The following is a 16749-nucleotide window of genomic DNA, read 5'->3' as shown; positions in this document are numbered from 1 at the left end:
CTATTGGTTTAGTTGGGTCCAGGATTTCAGCTCATTTCTCTAAAGGAGTATTGTAACAGAGGTACATATATTATCATTATATATAAAAGACATAGTTTTTTTCAATCGTTATGACTGCAGTCAAAAATCAATGCTACATTAACATTCTGTATAGTTAATAGATTAAGCTGACAATATTACTTTTAATGAAACAAATGAAATTTGCTGCTGGTTAAAACAGAAGCTTTCTGATGTACCAGTGTCATAAACAGATAAGTAGGAGTTAATAGAACAGAAGTACTTCATCACTCTTTTGCCTGTAAAGGGTTAACAAGTTGAGCGAGCCTGGCTGTCACCTGACCAGAGGACCAATCAGGGGACAGTATACTTTCAAATCCTGAAGGAGGGAAGTTTTTGTGTGTGCTGTTAGTGTTTGGTTGTTGTTCACTCTGGGGGCTCAGAGGGACCAGATGTGCAACCAGGTTTCTCTCCAATCTCTCCAGTACAGGCTCTTATAAGTTCAAAATAGTGAGTACTAGGTAGATAAAGCGAGTTAGGCTTATGGTTGTTTTCTTTATTTGCAAATGTGTATTTGACTGGGAGGAGTTCAAATGTGTATTTGGCTGAAAGGAGTTCAAACTGGTATTTTGCTGAAAAGATTTTAATTTGTACTTGTATACTTAAGCTGGGACGGTATTCCCAGTGTCTATAGCTGAAAGACCCTGTACCTATTCCATTTTATATTTACAAAGATAATTTTTACTGTTTTTTCTTTCTTTAATTAAAAGTTTCTTGTTTAAGAACCTGATTGTTTTTTTTTATTCTGGTGTGAGACCCCAGGGGACGGGGTCTGGATTCACCAGGGAATTGGTGGGGAGAAAGGAGGGAAGGGGGAGAGAGAGGCTAATTTCTCTCTGTGTTAGGATTACTTTCTCTCTCAGGGAGAGTCTGGGAGGGGGGGAACGGAAGGAGGGGGAAAGGTGAATTTTCCTCTCTGTTTTAAGATTCAAGGAGTTTGAACCGCAGTAATCTTCCAGGGTAACCCAGGGAGGGGAAGCCTGGGACAGGCAACGGTGAGGGAAAGGGTTTACTTTCCTTGTGTTAAGATCCAGAGGGACTGGGTCTTGGGGGTCCCCGGGCAAGGTTTTGGGGGGACCAGAGTGTACCAGGCACTGGAATTCCTGTTGGTGGCAGCGCTACAGGTTCTAAGCTGGTAATTAAGCTTAGAGGAATTCATGCTGGTACCCCATCTTTTGGACGCTAAGGTTCAGAGTGGGGAATTATACCATGACAACCATGCACTCCTGAACGGGATCTCAATGGAAATGTACAGATACAATTGTATTTTAGCTCTATTGCTCTCCATAAAGTATCAAATGATTACAGAAGGCTTAGAGAGCAAACTATGGTTATAAATTAATCCTACACAGAATTTTGGAACGTTTTAAGGTGCACTAATTACATGATCACACCAAAGGATATTCTCAGAATGAGTATCATTGAAGCTATATTGGCCCCAGAGTATTAGAGAGACAAGGTGGGGGAGGCAATAGCTTTTATTGGTCCAATAAAAAATATCATTTCACCCACCTTGTCATTGTAAGAATGAATCTAATTCAGATGTGATATAAATGGTGGTTTAATTTGGTGTGAGCCTAAGTAGGTATGAATAGGTATAACTTCCACGCTGAGAGGGTGAAAGGGAAGTTTGTAACAAGAGCGAACAATAGGTGGGTGTAAGAATACGGATGAATAAGCAGGTGCTCTCAACGCCGGCTTTCTCTTATATTTTGTATATCATCCTGTTCAGTGCGATTCTGCTTATCCTTCATTCCAACTCCGCCTGTGTAAGTTACACTTAGTTGCACATCCACTGAATGGCAAATCAGTGTCAATAATATCACTTACACTCACTTTCCAACCTTCTTACACCACACTTGTGGGCACACCACCATTTAGGCCACTGCTGAATTTGGAAAACAGATGGCCATAGCAACTGCATCTGGTTATATCAATTATGAATTGGGATTGATATATCTATTGAGAACAAACAAAAACAACTTACTTAGGGCTAAATTCTGTCTTAAACTGGATTGGTCTGCAAGTTGGGTGGTGGGATGTGCATACTGCTCAAGAAAGACAAGTCTCTCCCTTAGCTCTTATGCACTAGCTCTTCAAATTCATCTTCAAGATTATAGGGAAATGTCCAACCATCCTTCCAGCCAGGGGGGAGTATTATGCCTTCATGAGCCAGTGATAGCCAGAGTATTCTGTGTTATTGCTCAGAATACCAGCAAAGTGCCCTGCACAGCATGCTCCTGCATTCATCACAAAGAAACTTGCCTTCTCCGGGACAGGACTCCTGCTGGCCAGTTTTCCTCCTTCCCTTGCTATGCTAAGCTGAATCGATAGTTAGCCCTTAGAAAGGAGTTGCAAGTTCTGGCTATTGGTCATTTACATTTGCATTGGAAACATTGCACTAATCATCTATTACACATTTCATTAAAATGCTTATTACAGTTGACATGTTCAATCTTTCATCATATAACAATTTGTAAAAAAAAGACATTGCATGCCTTCATGAAAGATTAAACGGACATGATAAACCTTAAAATTAGTCAACTTAAAAGTTAAAAAAAAACTTTCAGATTTAAAAATTTTATTAAAGTAAATACTTGAAATGAAATATACACAGGTTGAGAGGGTAGGTACTGTACATCTGGGGTCAGGCTTGGGTTATAGGAGCTTACAGATACCATTTGCAAGGATGAAAAGATACATACATATCGCATAACCAGCATAGACCCAGATTGGGGTGTAAGGGTTTTTTTAAAGTGTCAGTGAATAAGTGGGCTTGGGTTCACCCCCCATGGAATGAATAAGGGGTCCAAGTCAGTATTGGTGGAGCGGATAGGTACATGAGTGGGGTGCGTCCCTTGCTCCCTCAGGGAAGGAAGTGGGTTATTTCCCTGGTTGGCTGTCTCAATTACTCAGTGTGGTATTGGCAGTGTCCGGTGATGTGTTCGATATAAATGTCTCTGGACCATCTGATGGCGCTGGACACCATAAGCTGTCTCATGAGGCAGGCGTAGCATCGATCGATCCCACATGCTCTCAGAACCGGCTCGTTGCGGGGGTCCCATGAGCCGAGGGCTCCCTTCTACATCTGCCCTGAGCCTCAGAGGAAGTTTTTGTGGTCTTACAATTGTTTTCCTTCCCTTCACTACCGCCCTCTAGTTAATATGGGAAAGACCCATACAAACAAAAGAGGACTGATTATGACCAATTATACTGGGGAAACAGTTAAGATGATTACACATAGTAAACAAATTGGAAAAAAATAGAGAACACGGCTTGTTTTCTCTATCATCTTTTCATCATAGTTATCACAAGGGGTTACTTGTTACCATAACAGGTTAAAAAATAATAATCAGAACTGTTACTTTTAAGTTCAAAATGCCTCACTAAATTTCAACACACAATTTTATTTTTACATGTTTTTGTTTTTTCTTAAAGGAGGTTCAAGAAATACCTACCCTCAAGTGGCCTTTAAAAACAAACAAAACCACCTTCTAAAAATGTTGGTTTTAAAGATTAGTTAAATCACAGAGGAAAACTAAACAACTAATTCTAGAATGCTTAAAAATGAATTTTTCGATGGGAAATTTTTTACACTAGTTTAACAGTAATATAAACTATTATATCTGAGGCATTGTGTTTCTTCAATTAGGATAACTTTATCATGGAACTGTAGCTGATGTTAAGTATTTTTCAAACCTTTAGACGAGATCACTTTTATTGTTTCTTTTCATTTATCAAGTACTTAATGACAAATGATGAATGAATATCTTCCAAGCAGTAAGAGAAATAGTGGAAAACCTTTCAAGTAAATGGGAAAACATCCATTTGGTTTAGAGCCATATTACAAATTTACGCTAAGGTCATTTTCACAATTCAAATGTTTGATACAGTTGTGAATACAACAAATGATGATTAAAGAAGTCTGAATTAAAAAATAAAATAAAAGAACATTGCCTTGATATATATCATAATGCCAAAAAAAGTTCCCAGGGAGAGGTTTAGATTTAAAAGCTTTTGACCACAGCTTTACTGAAGTCAACATCAAATGCAAAGTTACCCAGCACCTCTTGCTTTCTGCAATAATCCCATCAAAGGGGCAGAACTAATATTCAATAGCTGAATTTACCAGGATGCATCAGAGGAAGGAAATAAAGGCAGTACAACAAAAGGAGCAATTATTCCCTAACCCTGGAGTACTACAATTGTAAAATTCCAGTTCAAGTGAAAAACAAGCCACTCTGGTGGCTTGATGAAGCAATCTCCCTTAGCATCATTGCCATGATGGCAAAGAAAGTGTGAACCATATTGTAGCTGAAAACCTGTCCCATTGATTTTTCCCCCCTATTTATTTACTACTGAGTCTTGATTTTAATAGAGGATAGGCAGACTGAGCACCGGCTCGAGATACGGGATACTCTCAAGCAGAACAGGCATCAGCTGTGCCCATCTTTCAGAGAAATTAATCCATCAAAGGATGGACAAGGCTTTAAAGCCTGTAGATTTAGAAGCTGCCATTTTCAGGTCCCTGTACAAGGAGTGGTATGATCAGAAATGTTTGAGCCATCAAGTGCTAGAACAGATTAGGTGATTAAATTAAAGAATACAAGGCTGTTCTGAGGATTCTCAGAAGTATCAGAAAATTTTAGCTTGAGCAAACGTCTAGCACAGGAATCAGCAACCTTTGGCACATGGCTCGCCAAGGTAAGCACTCTGGCAGGCCGGGCAGGTTTGTTTACCTGCCGGATCCGCAGGTTCAGCTGATCACGGCTCCCACTGGCCGTGGTTCGCCACTCCCGGCCAATGGGGGCTGCGGGACCCGGCGGCCAGCATATCCCTCGGCGCATACCACAGCCTCCTTTGGTCTGGGACCGTAAACCGCGGCCAGTGGGAACCGCGATCGGCCGAACTTGCGGACACGGCAGGTAAACAAATCTGCCCAGCCTGCCAGGGTGCTTATCCTGGCGGGCCACGTGCCAAAGGTTGCCGTTCCATGGTCTAGCAGATTGAAGACCAGCTAGGTTCTGTCTCACTGCCATAGACAGTAAGAGACAACTAAGGGAGGTACCAACTGCCCCACCTTTTGTGTCCTCATGTGAGACAATGTGACGGCTAAGCTCGCATGTGCAGCCCCAATGGACAAACATTTCAATGACAAGATGAAGCAATAATTATATTTATTAAAAATGTTAATAAATGAAAGTGATATGGACAAAACTATAAAATCGCAGACAATGGTGGTAAAACTTCCAAGACACTTTCATCCTCAACCAACCATCACTTCACTTAATGGAAATTAAGTTTATGAACTTTGGGCTGAACTTAAAAGACATTATGAACTATTTTTTTTCCTTTTAGCTGGCAAAAGATATGAGAGTGTTAGAGTGAGAGATTAGTGAATGTAAATTATATAGACTTTTTTGCTAATGAATAATAATAATAAGATTTTTACAGACATAAAAATCTGAACACAAGTTCTTGGCTATATTGTAGCAGTGCAACAAAAAACAAATTAAAGAAAAAAATACTAAGCTCAAGATGAATGGATTTCTCCAGAACATAAGCAAATCCTTTACGTATTTCAGATTTACTCATAAAGCTTTTTAAAGTTTTCCTTTTTCCTTTTCAATATTATGGATAACTAGTTGAATCTGTTAAAATGGAATTATAAGCAGGGCCAATTTTTCAAACCTTTCTGACATAAACAGTCCCACTGGAGTTTCGGTGTGCAGTATCAAGAGAGGTTGCAATATGAGGAAAATCTTGTCCTCTTTCTCCATGAATGTAAAAACCAATGACAGAAACCTAACGGTGACTTTGAGGAAGTTCTGAGAAAGGCAACAAAAACTGAGTAGGTGTTTTGAGGTAATGACTGAATTATGAAGAACTTCATGAGCCACAGACCACTGAATTCAGTGGACAGATTCCTAATGACTTCAATGAATTATAATCAGGACCTGAAATAACTAAAGGTATTATGGAGTGGCACCATTGTTGCACCATAGTTAAGGTTCAGCATAAAGCATTTTACAAAGTGTTCAAAAATCGACATGCACATACAGATTTGCGTGAAAATCACTCTGCCAACAAAGGGCACAGATGGAGCTTGTAGTGCAAATTTGAGGTCATTTTGTCTAAAGATTCCCAGGAAACACATCCCCCTATTTCCCTCCTCCCCCAAGGTAATGGACATGCTTTTAAAAGTCTCTAGTTTTGTTGGGGATAGGGTTGCCAACCCTCCAGGATTGGCCTGTATTAATCTTCAATTAAAGATTATGGCATGCGATTAAATCTGCAGGAATACATCCAACCAAAACTGGCAACCCTAGTTGGGGAAGAAGCGGGAGTTGCGGGGAAACTGTTTTGGTTTTTGTACAGACCTGGTGGAAAAAATATTGGCCTGATCTGCCTAAAATGTATATTGAACAGAGAACTAACTGTCCAATCTTTCCCACCTCCTTTCTAATCCTTCTCCCACACCACATTGGGAGATTAAGGTAGATTTGATCTGATAGCTCTTGACCCTATTTTGTCACTCAGTGATGGATCTCTTGCTGTTATAACTCAATTTCCACTACAAGTTTGCTTTTTCCACTCCGATTTTGGCATAAAACCGGTATGTATCAGGCCTTGTATCTATAATTTGAGCAGGATACAGTCTTATTTATTGGAAAAAACATTATACCAAGTTACTGCAAGTTTTCAGTGTTTAAGCACACTCGGGTCAGTATGGCACACATTTATTCCAGATTGCAGCTGCCGCATCTACTGCTATGTGGGATTTTAGGGATGAAGGCACCTAGGGGATTGTGATCCAAAGACATCCTTTCCTACGCAGGGATTTCAGATGCAGAGCTTGCCTACGAACATCTCACTAACTCTGTTTTGCCTATTCATTTAGTACAATCACTTGTTCCATATGCAGCACCAAAAAGCCTGCTCAGTGTGTAGCTCCAAGACCATAGTATTATGTACTGGGTTGTGAGGTTAGTGGCTGAATAAAAACAGGGCACATATCTGGGTTTTGAACTGTACCTCATTTGGCAAAGGCTGAGTTTGTTTGTTTGTTTTTGCATGCCAGTATCACTTCTTACTGTTCTGCATTAGGCAAAGCTTAATAGCATACAGTTTTCAGATATTTTAAGAGTTATATATCATAAATGCATATGGCCTTTACAAAACACAGAAAACAGTCAACAGCTGTATAGCTCAAATTGCTTAAGGAGTTAACCCAAAGTGCCTGTTGATTTCACTGAGCTTTGGATCAGGCCCTAAATGAGGATAAGTATCTTTAACTTTAGATTCTCACACCTACTCAGAACAGTTCACATACTCATACACAGGCCTGGGCAGAAGTGCAACCAATGAGGACACCAACACTGCTCCCTTTGACAAGGTAGCCTTCATTAACTTAAAGGAGTCATAGATAGGAAGTCCAGGCATTTCCAAAGGTCAGAGTTGCCTAAAAGCAATTATACTCTAAATTTCAAGGTATAGAAAAATGGTCTTTTGATAAACACATTTTATACCACCTTATTCCAGAAAAGAATTGCATGGGCCAGATTCAGATACTGCAGCTGCTGGTAAGACAACCATGTGCTAGGGTAAATATCCAATTTTCAAGTGCGCATTGTGCATTTGTTCACTAAGCTTTAAAATGTACAACTGTCTGCATGCTATTACATTCACCTGCATTTGAAAATCTGACCTAATGTGCGCTGATTATAAGTTTTCTAAATAATTTATACAGAATTATTCTATTTCTGAAGAATCCTTAGAATAAAATGCTGGTGACAGACTGTCATCAGCATTTTAGTCTCACAGATCTATGCTCAAGGCTCTGATATTTGCACCATTTGCTCTTATCAGAAATGCAAATGTTCACATATAGGCTATTATAATTATGTAGAAACTATACTTGTTAAAATGGTAATGTTTGTTCTGTGATATTCTATAATATTTGCTCCTTAGTGTGCAGTACTTAAAGGTAAATGAATTACTTTCTAGGTATATAACTGTATTTAACAAACTATATTGTCATTTGTTGTGTTGCATTTGTGTCATGCAGAATACTTATTAGCTTACTATTTTTATTTTATAAAACCAAAATTACTCAGAGTTCAATTCATTATCTTCTCGCAATCTTTATATGCAATCCTCAAATATCTGTTTTTGAAACAGAACTCTACAATTAATTCATTTATTAAAGGCAAGATTGTCAGGAGCCTGCAACAGGGAATAAAGAGATGTTAGGTATCTCCTTCCTACTCTGTGACAGGTAGCCACATTAGTTATCAGCACAGCTGGGTGGAGAGAACACAGTGCAGGGCTGCTACTCCCTCTCTGGGAGAGAGGGGAGCTGGAAGAGGAAGAGATGGGCTCAGGAGTAGAAAGAGCCCTGGCTGGCTAGTGAGGTAGGAAAAGTAATCTGCCACTGGTAGAGCCAGACAAGTAGACAATGACTTGACTCTTGCCACAAGGGAGAACTGGGATAACACTGTGACTCTCAGGGTATATCTACACTGTAATTCAAAACCCTCGACTGGCTGATGCCAGCTGACTCAGACTCACGGGACTGGGATAAGGGGCTGTTTAATTGCGGTGTAGACATTCGGTCTCTGGCTGCAGCCCAAGCTTCGGGACACTTCCACCTCACAGGGTCCTAGACCACAGGCTGCAGCCAAAGCCTGAACAAATACATTGCAATTAAGCAGCCCCTTAGCTCAAGTCCCATGAGCCTGAGTCAGCAGGCATAGGCCAATCAAGGATTTTTAATTGCAGCGTAGATAAAACCTCTGATAACTCTCAACAGCATGCTACTCCTTAGACAGGGAAGATTACTAACTAACTCTCTTTGTATCATGACCAGTGGAACTAGAATCAGAGTGCCAATGTTCCCCAGAAGGACTGTAATGGATAGGTCACCAGTGATACAGGGAACCCGGGAGTTAGGCTAGGAGCAATTCAGCCACATGGACAGAGCAGTTTCATTTTTTCAGCTTAAACTGCATTTAGCTTCACACTTTGTGAATGAAACAGTCTTGACCTAAATAATTAATATAATTTGTGTTTTTATATGAAATAATTTGTTATCGTTGCTGTTTTCCTTACTAGCAATGAAGGCACATTTTAATATATTTTATCTGAGGGGTAACACACTAAAAGCCAATACCAAGAGCACATTGTTCAGTTCCTTAATTTGTAAATGGAAAGGTGGCTCTGCATTCAATAGGAAGGCTAAAAATGGTATCCAGCTGTTCACTGTGGGAAGCAGCATTTAAATATCCTGTAATACAATTTGTTATATTAATATACATCAGGCTTCGTTCTTCCAACTCACACCAGTTTTACACCAGAGGCAATTTTTTTTATTTCAAGGCAGCTACTCCTGATTTTCATCAGTTTAAGTGAGAAGAGATTGAGGCCCATAATAACGTAATAAAATTTGTCATCTACTGTTAACTGCATTCATGGCAGATATAATCATATGTTAGTACTGTATTACAAGGTAACAGTTTCTCTGCAAATTTGAAAGGGAAACAGAGCATTATTTGGTTACATGTCAATATGTCATTTACACAATCATTCAAAAAAATCTATTAAGTTGGCATGTTCTCTAAGCTCAATTTCTTTTTAATTGAAATAAGAAATCCACGTCATGATTAAAAAATAAATTGATAAAAAAAAATCAGAAGTACCTGTACTATTTCAGAAGAAGTGTTTAAAGGCAGACTTCAGTGGATATTATTATGCTCAATTTTAACTAACTGAAAGGTCACTACAAAAGAGCAGTTCCTTTCAGCAAATTATACCTTAAATCCCATTTAGACTAGAGCTTTTCCTTTCAATCCCATATTCTATAGAGGTCTGAAGGATCATAGCCGTAGTTGTTCATTTTGTAGAAGACAACTTCAATAAAGGACTCAATTAGAGTGTGAACAAATAAGTGCCACTTGCCTACTTCAATGTCATCAGCATTTTCTCCTGAAATATTCCATTTTTAAGCAAAGATATGCAATTTAAGTGTATTTAGAGTTTAGCTTTTGGCACCCCTCTTATTTTCAAGTTCAAGTGCCATCTGCTGGCCCCATGGCTCAGCCATAATGATATATATGTCTCTTTTTCTCTGTACAATATACTCTCTTCCGTATTTTATTAAACAATATGAAAGTTAGTTACAATAGGGCACAGGGTACCCTTTCAGGAAATCAGAATTCTACAAAGAAATTTAATACTTTTTTTTAATTTCAAAACCATAATTATCCTTCCCCTAAATCTTGTGTCTTAAAAGAAAAACTTGAATGCTTGAAGGAAACATGAATTATTCTCCAGGACAATAGCTTTGCGATAACTCTAACATAGAGTCTATATGCCTCGTATCCTTAAATTATTATTATTTATTTATGGTACTGTTAATGAAGTGCTATCTTCCAAATAGTCAAGAAAATATGGTATCTGCTCTGAGAAGCTCATAACTTGAAGACAGACAGATATGGAGCTGGGGGTTAGTGAAAGGGAAGGGACAAACAGGAATTTACTATATAAAGCAGCTGAATTCATGCTGAACAGAACGGCAGAAATGGGTCTTTAAGACAGATTTAAACATGGACAGAGTAGAGGCTTTGCGTATGAGCTCAGGGAAGTGATTCTAGGGATAGGGGAGAATATGGTATTGTAGTGGGGCAGACTGCCCCACTCCCTGGGAGGATGGGCTGTGGCAGGCCAGGGAGTCTGCACAGCCCGGGAGCCAATCAGAAAAGGGCTTATGGGGAGCCAATCAGGGTCAGGCTCACCCATATATAAAGGCTGCCCAGAGCAGAAGTGGTGAGTCTGTCCCAGGCCTTTGACAGGGGAAGGTCAGTCTCCAAGGGAGAGACTAGCACAGTGGACAGTGCAGTGCTGGGCAGGCTCAGGGAGGCTAGAAGGCTCTAGCCCACAGCCGCCAGACTGCAGGCCCTGAAGGGAAGGGCCTAGCGAATGCAAGGGGGCATAGGGGAAGCGGCCCAGGGAAACAGAAAGAGGAGGGGAAAGAAAGAGGACAGCGAGGCTGATACCAGAGGGTACCTGGGCCGGGACCCAGAGTAGAGGGCAGGCCTGGGTCCCCCCGTTCCTCCTTGCAGCACACCCAGCCATTGGCCGTAGAGAGCGTCCATTATAGACTACGCCCAAACCCTAACGAGGGATTAGACATTGGGGTGTGTGGTTGCACATGGTGGCTGGAGTGGAGGACTGTTGATCACCGATCCCCGGAAGGGGGTCCAGATGGACTAAGGAACACTGCCGGAGGACAGTGGCCTCGAAGAGGACGTCACTGACCAGGGAGCAACGCGGGTCCAGCGACAGCAGCAGAGGGCAGAACAACGGACGGGAAACCACCCGAAGGGGGCGCTCCACTGGAATTGAGCTAATTCCCGGAGTCACCAGCAGGAGGCGCCGTGGGTGGTGGGTCCTAACCGTTTACAGGTATAAAAGCTGACAATTGGTAGACATGGATGGGAACACCAGCAGAGCAGAGGACAGGTGGGGGTGGAGCTTGAAACTTCACAACGGAATGTAAGTGGGAATCAGCAGAGTTATACAGCATATGGATGATGGGGACAAGAAATGCAATTCCAGAATTGGAATTGGTATAAGGATTTTTGAAGAGGGGAGTGACAAGGAAAAAGCCTTTAGCAGCTGTATTTTGCATCAGCTGAAAGGAGAGCAGAGGTCAGATATGAGGATATTGCAATAGTCAAAGAACATAGAGTGGTCCTGACCATTACATTTGTGTGTGGGAATAGAAAAGGGGGAAAAAAGACCTAGGAGAGATTGAGAGGAAAGAAAACAGCAGTATTTGTACATGGCCTGGGCATGAGGGGCAAAAGAGAGAGAAGAATAGACAATAACCCCTAAAATGTGGGTCTAATAAATGGGAAGGATGGTGTTGTTGTTGACAGCAATGGAGAAAAAGACAAGTGGCCAATATTTGGGAAGGAAGATAAACTGAATTTTGACAAACCAAAATAATTTAAGCTGATGATAAGACATCCAACAGAGATGGCAGGTAGGCCAAACATGCAGGAGTGGGGATGGGGGCAGGTCAGTGTGTTAGAGAGCAATTTTCAAACCATCTTCACATAGTCCCTATTAGAAGGCATATCTGCAAATAATATAAATCAGAGATGGGCTGTAGAGTAAGATGAGCAAAGAAAGAGGCACAGAGTCACCACAAAAGGCCTGCGAAGTGAAAAAAAAATGAATGCAAGTCATGTTACAAAACAGCAGACATGGGCTTTCTTTGCATGTTGTCCTTATTTTTCTTCATCATATAGAACATACCAACAAAATATTTTATCTGGGAAAAGCTGATCTTGTAAGACATAAGGTAAAGATTGTAGGCAATTTATTATAGTGGGACACATGCTAACTCTAGACAGCACTTCCTAGGGCTCTGAGCTCAGAGGTTCCTCCAGATTATCCCACTGGTTGGTGGTAAGGGAGGTTGACCACAGTGAAACTGGCAGAAACTTCTTCTATCTCCTAAGCCTGCAGATCTAGGAACACTCTCAAATGGAAGAGCCACACTTCCCTTGGCTCCCCTCAACCACATATCACCATGATTCCTCAGAAGTTTTGTTGCTAGGCATTCACTGCAGGTGGTTTGGAGCAAGAGGGGTTACAGCCACAGAATATTCCGGTTGGTTGAAGCAGCAATAGCATCTGAATGGATTTTTGCTTGGACCCATGTGAACCACACCATACAGAATATTGGTCCCCACCTCCTCTTCCTTCTCACCACCATGCCCTGCCATCCTGGAACTGGGAGCATTACTATGGGGCTAGAGAAGAGAATGCAGTGGTCCCACTGTTTCTTTCTGTCTACAGGTCAGGGGGCCAAACAGCCACATTGCTATCTTTGTTGCCACCTGGCAGAAGATAGAATATGGGCCACCAATAGAACTAAGGCTGTGGTAGGACCACCAGTAATGACATGAAATAACACATGAAAACTAGAAATTGATCATATACTTGCCCCTTGCTGCTATCTTACTATTTACATGAGCAACATTTGTACCACAAAATAAATCTGAGGCCATTTTTAAAACAAATGTGAGGAGTTCAAGTCTCAAGCTGCCAGCTGAATGGGTGTCGTGAAAGGGTACTTTGAGTCTGAAGGTCTGTATATGTGCACCTTGATGCCTGCAATTGTTTTTCTCATTGAAAGAAACTGAATAATTTTCTTTAAAAAATAACTGCAAAATGGCATAAGGGATATTTTTCGGACTTTAAAAAACAAGAAAAATGTTAAACAGAGAGAGAGAATATGAATTGGTTTTCATGGTTCAGACCAGAACTGCAAGCCAAGAACTCCTAATTTATAATCACATCTTTGATACTTATCACTAGTATAGTGCTCTTCCTTCCCAAAAGCTTTATCACCATTAACCTTTTTTGCCTCAAACTCCTCATCTGTAAAATGGGAATAAAAAATTATTGTACTGGGACTGATTAAAGGATTAATTAGTTAAACTGTAAAACCCTTTACAGACATTATGAGCTCTAAGTATTATTATGGGCTAAAATGAAAATGTAAAGCTGAAAAGGCTGTTGCTGACTGAATAATCAAAGAATGAAACTATGCAGATCATTCACCAATGGCAAAGGAGAAGGGGAGCAGCTGTTCTCATGTACAAGGCCTTTTCTTCCCATAGCAGCACAGGTCTCTAACAGGGTTAAATTAGTAGAAACTGAAAATGTCTGATACAGGGACTTGACAAGATATATACCCATGAGGGAGAAATCAAGCAATCAAAAAAGAGCCAATCTTTAATTTAACTCCTCTCTTGAGTTGCTAATAAAATATATATATATAGATAAAATTTTCAAAAGCACCTAAGTGACTTGAGAACCTAAGTCTCATTTTCAAAAGTGAATGAGGGCCAAATTTCCAATTAAGAATATATTAAACATATAAAGCCCAAGACCCATTTACAAAGTGATTTGGGCACACAGGACCATAAACATGCAGATAGCATCCTAGTTGGATTTTCAAAAGCATCCAAGCAAGAGTGGAGCCTAATTCCCATTGAAATCTGTATCTTCATCTTTAGATGTATAAATACCTTTGGAAATTTGGCCCTCATTCACTTTTGAAAATGAGACTTAGGTTCCTGAGTCACTTAGGTGCTTTTGAAAATTTTACCCATATTTATAAAGCAGCTGAATAGTCCTTGTCAGTTTTTGAGGAGCTCAGCAAGTAGGGTTTCTGTTTGTTTATCTGTTGCCCCCTTCAGGAGAATGCAGAGTTAAAACATCAAGTCTACAAAACACATTGAAAAGGTGCCATGCCACTATTTATTTCTCAAGTCATTTCAAGAGTGATTGGTATGGTGCCAAGCATTCATCTACTCTGTGTTAGGGTAACTTCTATTACACCGAAATAGCCATCTTTTTCTAAAGAGGTGATCAATTTAAAAGTTACTGGGGCTGCTTCTCCACCAGTTTTACACAAGTGTAACTATTAAAATAAGGTGCCACAAGTACTTGTGTTCTTTTTGAGGATACAGACTTAACACGGCTGCTACTCTGAAATCTATTAATATAAAGATAATCACACCAGCATAATACAAAAAAACAGACATGAAATATTTAGCTACAATACAGTGATATTTAAAAAGTTAATAGGATACCTCTGTTTTTCCTTGCAGTTAGAATAGGAGATTACTACAGAATCTCTGTTTGTGTAACATTTTTTAAAGTAGACCACTTTATAGTCATACAAACAATCCAAACATAAAATCATCATTTACGGTTATCTTGAGATAATTAGAAATAGACAAATAATTTTCTACTTTCATACTTTACTTGGGAATAGGTAAAACAGAAAAAAATAAGTGGCACTATCAAATTGTACTTTCACTAATGCATCTATCATATGTTATGTCAATGTATGTAGGTGTATAAAATAAGACAGACTCATATGGATTTAGAAAAGTTATTTTCTTCTACTTTCTAGTTCCACTGTCACAGGATCCATAGTACATGCTGAACTTATGTGGAAATTTTTTTCAAAATATATTAATAACTTTACATTGTCCACATGCCAGTAGTGTTTTTAAAGATTATTGGCAACTTGGGAGAAAAATAGATATTTAAAAAAAATTATGCTTCTTTAAAGTGGAACTGTGTCTTCATTTCTGTTTGGCAAAGCTCCATGCACACTGTGGGTACTTTTGCAATCTAAAGAATATATAGTAATATAGATCAGCATTCTTAAAACAGGTATGCTCAGGATATATTTAGCTGAATTTTGTACAGAGTAATTAAAGTCAAGAATCTATTATTCTATTACCTTTTTCACCAATTTCTCTACTTCTCCAGATTTGTCTTCTAAATAACATCTTCTTGGCTTGCAAAATAAATTGCTGCCTATACCTCCCTCCTTTCTCTCTTTCTATCCTAATGCCATCAGTAGTACCTATCACACTCTTTCTGCTGCTATCCTTCTTTCATCCATTGGCTCTGCAGTTCTGCTCTAAGATAAATGCCTATCTTTTTATGATTTTGGAGCAATTCTTAGTGCAATATTCACAAGGATGCAAATCATGTGTGTAACACTGTTGTTGAGTTCCACACTCAATACAACATAATTCTGATTAAAGCTTTTCCATAAGGGATATGCTGAGAGGAAAGAGAGGTAGAAACCCACAGATCTCAAACACCCTCAAGTTATTTTTGTTTTCTCTTACAAAATGTGATACAAGTCAGAAAACTTTACTTGTCTCAAACACAAGAAGGAATTAAACATTAAAACAGCTGCCTTAAGGCTTTTGTTAATGATGGCAAAACATTAAATCATACTTACAATTACTACTTTCATCAGACAAATTTCTGCTCTTTTTCCACGTATCAGCCTGCAATTTTATACAATCTTCTAATGCTAAGAGTGCTCAGATTTTATTGACAGTTTCATGACATGACATACTTCACTTTCCATTGTCCATTGTCCTTAGCTGTTCATTATCTTGACTGCTGTTCCTACAAGATAATGATACACTCAGCCTCTACCTGTGAATAACACATTTTGCTGCAGGGCTCCTTTTAATTGAAACACATGGTCTACAATTTCTGTTTTGGAGCAAGAGTAAACACATTTAATGGAGGCCTTTTTTTATTTGTAAACCCAATCAGAAGTGTGTAAAAAGTAACTAGCCTTTAAAGAAGTGAGTTATTCAGTTGAGAGATCATCTCCACTCTGTTTCAGACTTTGCTATTTTCACTGTTAAGTACTGGACACAAATAATGGACTTCAGCTTCTGATAAGCTGAGGCAGTAGACTATTTACCAAAGGATTCAAATTATCATACTATTATAACAGAATGCAACATGCAGTGAAAAACTAAACAGTTCTGTTACCTTTTAAAAACTATGTTATGAATTTGTGCCTGTGATAATTATCTGCGTATCTTACAAAACACTGTATAATAATTTATAATTGACTACAATATAGACTTTTAACTACAAGATCACTCATAGCTGAACTCAGCCAAAAGCTAGCAATCTGCTAACAATTACAACAGATGTTTTCCCTCTTTAAGCCTATTCAGTAAGAACCTTCACTTTTTTTCCCTTTTGAAGAGCAAACAAAAGACAACCCAGAAACTTGCAAGTTTGGTCCCTAGTTAAAAGGACTTTGGACTAGAAGTTTCT

The 16749-nt window shown here is 39.4% G+C and overlaps 1 protein-coding gene across 3 annotated transcripts in view; it reads right to left on the bottom strand.

The window, feature by feature from the left end:
• Nucleotides 1-16749, bottom strand: part of TENM2 (teneurin transmembrane protein 2) — a 1578682-nt gene that overhangs the window by 993756 nt on the left and 568177 nt on the right. The window lies entirely within an intron of this gene.

The sequence above is a fragment of the Gopherus evgoodei genome, chromosome 8 (genome assembly GCF_007399415.2).
Source record: "Gopherus evgoodei ecotype Sinaloan lineage chromosome 8, rGopEvg1_v1.p, whole genome shotgun sequence".
Lineage (NCBI taxonomy): Eukaryota > Metazoa > Chordata > Testudines > Testudinidae > Gopherus > Gopherus evgoodei.
The sequence above is the reverse complement of the archived record's forward strand: the minus strand, read 5'-3'. Positions and strand labels throughout refer to the sequence as shown.